Source organism: Carassius auratus, unplaced genomic scaffold, assembly GCF_003368295.1.
Source record: "Carassius auratus strain Wakin unplaced genomic scaffold, ASM336829v1 scaf_tig00001597, whole genome shotgun sequence".
Taxonomy (NCBI): Eukaryota; Metazoa; Chordata; class Actinopteri; order Cypriniformes; family Cyprinidae; genus Carassius; species Carassius auratus.
This window is the reverse complement of record NW_020523373.1, coordinates 94,444-100,443: the sequence shown is the minus strand read 5'-3', so window position 1 is coordinate 100,443 and position 6,000 is coordinate 94,444. Positions and strand designations below refer to the sequence as shown.

Sequence of the window (6,000 nt, the reverse complement as noted above, 5' to 3'; positions counted from 1 at the left end):
TGAATTTCTATAATTTATTTAACAACACACAGGTACAGCTTCAGGTACTTCATTTATTATTGTTCAATGAACTATAATTGATGCCATCTTTTAATATTTTTGATGATTTTTTTTATTTTATATTTCCCCCAAAATAGGCTGTTCAAATGGTATCTTAATAATAATAATACATCTAGTGCAATAATATTAAAAGTTATCTGAAGACCAGCTGACCACGTCGCTACAACGTCCCCAATGGGACCAACTAGCGACGTCTTTTGAGGACGTGCCCACGACGTTTCTGGGAAGTTAGCAGTTAACGAAATGGCAACGTCCTCACAACGTTCTGTGTTTGCTGGGCGATCTGAAAACTGCGTTTATAAAACAACTCTATGAAAGACTCAGAAGTTGTACTACATATATTTTTTAATATAAAATATCACTTTACTATATTTCTACTGTGCACTGTATCAGTGCATATTTTCATTTTCACTGGATCCATAGCCTCATCAGTTACATGTTATTATTTGTTGTGGAGTTCATCTGTAGGCTATAGGGCAATCAAAATGAAAAGCAGACTACAAGTGTGTCACTTTTTGATTTGTATTTACTTGTTTTATAACATTTTCTAAACGATAGTAAATTATTAGTGTTTAAAGATGTATTATTTCGATTTTATCCCAGTATTTCAAAGGGAATGAGCTGTGTTCTGACCTGAGACACAAGAAAGAGAGAAACAAAAAGAAAGAAAAATTTTGGGATTGAACATAGAGAAAGCAATAAAACAACAACATATCATGTAATGTACATTCAAATTACATTACGTATCGCGGCAACGTCTCAAAGCGGCCAATGAGGCGTCTAGGTATTTATATATGTCTATGGTTACAACAGATACAATCTACCTCGCTAGCGGAAATCGTGAGGCCCCGCCTCCGAGGTCATTTGATTGGCTGCTATTTGTGGATGCGACTTTGAGTTTATATCCTCCTCCGTCACTGGCCCGTACCGATGTCAATCAGAAATTCTAACTCGCTTCATGTTAGACTGAAGTGTGTGAAAGTACTGTTGAAGGACTTGCGTGTGTTGAGTTATTTCAGCGCATTAATGGACTAAACGAGACATATACGAGACGAGCGGGGGAAAGCCGTGCATACAGCATGATTAGTGAGTATATATATATATAAAAACAGTCTTAATGTGAGCTCTAAATGAGTCTCGTGTACATTCGCCGATGGCGTTGCGGTTCTCATGTGTCTGATTAAACTGAGCTTATAAAGCATCAATGATGATTAAACCTATTCATGTGTGTCTTTGCAAACTTCGTATGAGCAGGAACAGATGTGGATATGTTCGATGATTAGGGATGATGAAAGACATACTGTGCTTTTGCTGTTTTAAGCAGTTCAACACAGTTGTGTACGAGCTGTCAATGCTTAAGTGTTTAACGTTACGCGCGCGCGTAGATGCACGTACAAATGTGTGCTTCTGAGTGTATGTACGCATGGGTTTGTGTTAGTGTGTGTGTTTAAATGCTTGCTGGTGTGTAGTAATGCATGCTTTTATGTGTTTATGCATGAGCATTAGTGTTTGTCTGCTTGAGTACATGTTCATAAGTGTATGGGATTTGAGTGCTTGATGGTGTGTGCATGCATGGTTTTCTTTGTTTGAGTATAAATTTGCATGCATGCATCCATCCATGTAGCTTTATTTGTATTTACAGTATGTGTGTGCATGCATGCGGTATTTAAGTGCTTATTTGTATTCACACCGTGTGCATGCATGGATGTATGTCACCCTTATGAGTTTGAGTATTTGTACATGCATTCTATAAGTATCTCAAATTGTGCAATGCAAGTTACAAGTGTACACACACACACACACACACAGAGTTCACCTTCCTCCCAGTTAGTGCATAACAGATGAGCAGCCTGTTTTTAAAGGAGTGAGATTATAAAATAAAATGAGAGAATCCATTCATCAAGCGATAAGAGTCATGCACTGAGCAGAAATCACAGTCGTGTCCGCTCATTATCTGACAGTCGATTAGATGCGTGCAGATGTGGCTGGTGTCTTTCTGGCATGTGAAGAACACAGCTGTTCAGATGTTATTATGGCATGTGGAGTAGATATGAGCAGATCAACGTCAGTCATAGGTTTCAGAGACAGTTTTTTGTCTCGGCTTCAGATTGCATGACTATGGTTTGGTTATTGACAGTCTGATGCATATTGTGCACAAAAATAGGCTGGTTGGAATCACCGGATTTGGTCAGATTTGCAAGGTTTGTGTTGTTAAAGATGCTGAAAGGCATAGTAGCAAATAAGATAAGATATTTACAATGGGAATTGCTTATTCTTATTTCTTTTCACATTTCTGTCAATGAAAAAGAGTTTATGTTTTTATCGCATCCCATCAGTAGTGAATATGAGGTTTTGTAAAATGAGCTGAAGTGATTAATTTCCATGAATCATTTCAAAAGAGGATCGATTCGAAACTCACAGATTTGTGTGCTTCATCACTCCAACATTTTCAAGATCGTCTCTGTGTGACATTTTTTGTGTATTAAAATGATTTAATGAGTGTAAACAATGTCATAAAGGCTGGGTTGACCGAATCGATTTCTTGGTCGTAATCTGTATTCATGTTGATGAACTGATATTGATCCTTAAATCCCAAGATCAGTCTTTTACTCTATGCTGTTGTTTCGAAACTTCACTAAACATTTGTAATGCACCTGCCGTCCAATAATCATAAACCGCATTGTGCTTCACTTTTGAAATCAAGCAATGTCTGAGCTTTTAAAATCTGTCAATTTTATCACCAAATTCAAACCATAAATGTTGTTTTGAGAAACTGTATAACTTACTGAAGTCTATCACGTCTCTTGTAATTAGGGATGCACGATATTGGATTTTGGCCGATATTCGATATGCCGATATTTTCAAAATAATTTTGGCCGATGCCGATACCGATATCGATATATATACAAATATATACTGATATATTTAAACTTTAATTTTACTCAAGAGAAATCCATGTATCTCTTCTGTACTGATTCTACCATAAATTTATTATTTTACAAATGTAGACAGACATTCACATCTGAAAAACAGGTCAATTATTTCACTTGGAGAATATCGGTTTGGCAGAAATATTCATATCGGCCGATACCGATAATGGTCATTTTAAGCTTTTATCGGCCGATACCGATATTGTGCCGATATTATCGTGCATCCCTACTTGTAATCGCTTAAGCAGTGTTTCAACTGTGCAAAGATGACAATAAATGTCATGCAATGTTCAATTTACCTAAAAAATCAAGATATTTTAATTGCTTATAACCGATACCGATATCAAAATATATTTCCTTTTTCAAACCAAGTCTCTCCTGTTAAAAATAACAGAAACACAAGTATCTTAATGTTATTTGTGTATTTTACTTATCAGTTTATTACCAGTTGGCCAACAGCGCCCCCTAAGTCAATAAAACCTTTTACCTTACGGGGAATACCCTTTTTAAGCCATTACAAGCCTTTATCGGTTCCGATAATATAATCTATTCCTTATAAATATAATATTAAATGCATTAGTCACCTAGAAAACACTAACTCTAGAGAGCAGCATTTGCTAAATAATCACACTAGGCTATATCACATGTTAATTTATTTTTCTTTAACCTGTTAGTGATGTCTTGTTTTTTTTTAATAAGAGATTTATTCAATTATACATTACGTTTGATTACAGCCACTGTTTAAATGTATATATTTCAACAACAAATTAGAGTAGAAACGTAGTTCTGTATTAAAAACACTTATACGTGCAATTGTAATGTTTGGATACATCTCAGTTTTTATTTGCAAGCTGATAATATATCCAATAATCATAGAAATTGAATTGAATCATTTAGACTCCGTTGTTAATTTTAGACTTTATTATGACTGATTTTATAAAATTATCACCAGCTGACATATTGTAGTTTATAGCATTAGTTGAGAGATGTGCATGTAATGTGGGGCTAATATATGTCTGAATGAATCCAAATCAAATCAAAATCTTGTGAATCAGAATTGAATCGATTGGTGAAATCTGTGTCAATGGCAAGTGCAGTGTGGGAAATTCCTTTTACTTTTATATTTTGAGCTGGATGGCCCAGCCATAGTGTGAAATTATCTGCATGTATTACTCTGGATGGGTAGAAATTCTTCTATTCGTTTGGTGTTGTTGAATTTTAATGTAAATTTTTCCATTGCCAGTGTATTTTTGTAAGATAAATTTTCAGATTAACCAATCCAAAGCTGTTTCCGAGATGAAATTAACTCTTTAACACGTCTGACCTTTAAGTGGCACCTTATTCACGACGCTTATTAACGTGTGAACGATGTGCGGTTTGCGCTGTGATGTTTTATTACTGTAGGATGTCCACTCTCTGCTCTACATGCATAACCCACTGGAAGTACACTAATTTAAATCATTATGATACACTCTGAAGAGACAGGAAGTAGAGGCATGTAGACGTGATTGTAATTGTCACCGACAGCGTCTCCAGCGTCCTCGGGGTCCAGCGCTTTAGAGCCCGAACGCAGAGCTGTCATTAAGAATAAGAGCTTTATAAGTCATTGCAGATTTGACAGCGTGCCCACGGCTCTGAGAAAAAGTGAGATCTGTGCTGGCCTTTTATCTGCAGCTTTATTAAAACTGAGATTTTTTTTTTCCTTCAAGTGCCACCAACAGCTCATGCACGCTTTAGTTAATAACTTTTCAGCTAAGTGGCTTAGAAATAATTGTTTTTCCTCTTCTAATTAAATGCACCCTGGGATTACAATTTCCATCTTACATTTTATATTTTTACACTTTCCTCTGATCATGCTCAAACTTGGGTCGGTTAGACTTAAGAAAACGCTAGTCAAATATTGTTATAATGAAAAGCTTTTTGATATACTAAACTGTTTGTGTTTTATATGAATATTAATGTGCCAAATAGAAAGTGGACCTGTGTTTTCACAAGAGTTTTGCATATTTAAATGACACTTGTCATGAGTGTTGACACAATATCAGAATTTTGACTTCGATTTGATACCCGAGTAAAATATATACTGAACTAATACCAGGACAAAACATAACAACAGGAAAAGCAATTGAAAAATAGATGACCCACATGGAACTTAGTTTATCTATTAATGAAAAACAAATCTCTCACTTGACCAGTGTATGTATGCATGCCCTGCTTTTTAAACATTTCTCCCCCTTTAATAATTAAAAAGAACAATTAAATAATAATAATAATCACATCACAAAGGCCCATTGGCAAATTAGCTAAAATGATAATAACTTAGGAAATGGAAAGGAAATGACTTTATTTCATGATAGCTTTTTACATCACACTATAGTCACTTTTGTTTTTTAAACAGGAAGTGAGTTTGTATTTTGGTAACACTCTGCAAATTGACTTAACAGTTTATCTTTGCGACAATTGCTTGTGAATATCATGTCAATTTGATAAGAGCAGCTCCTACTGGTCAAAAATGATCAATGTTTTGTTTTTTTACTTTGCTTGCTTTTCCTAAATACATCACAAGGGTTAATTGTGCCATTGTGTTTGGCAACATTCAGCGATTACCTTAACTGTACCACAGCAATAAACATCCTTGTCCAATCTTTATCAAAATTGGTGCAGATCATCTTCAGACCCTTCCGCACTAAAATCACAAATTGGGTTTTTGGTGTTTGACACCATTCTCCAGAAACATAGCAAACATTCAGGCAAAGATGCCACACAAGAAGTGAGTTTGTGTTTGGGCAACACTTTTGCATATTGGCAAAATTTGTGTCTCTGCTACAATTTCTTGAGAATATCATGGAAACTCAATGACCCATTGGTCAGAGTTTTATTTTTTAATTTTCTTACTTTTCCTAGAATCACCCCCGGGGGGGAATAATTGCATTATTCTTGGAAATATACAGCAATTACCAGAAAGCTTGGGCAATCCCTTTTTCAGACAATTATGTTTGCTTCCAAAGTT

The 6,000-nt window shown here is 35.4% G+C and overlaps 1 pseudogene; it reads left to right on the top strand.

The window, feature by feature from the left end:
* Positions 1-1,005: 1,005 nt before the first annotated feature.
* Positions 1,006-6,000, top strand: part of LOC113069457 (hyccin-like) — a 31,869-nt pseudogene continuing 26,874 nt past the window's right edge.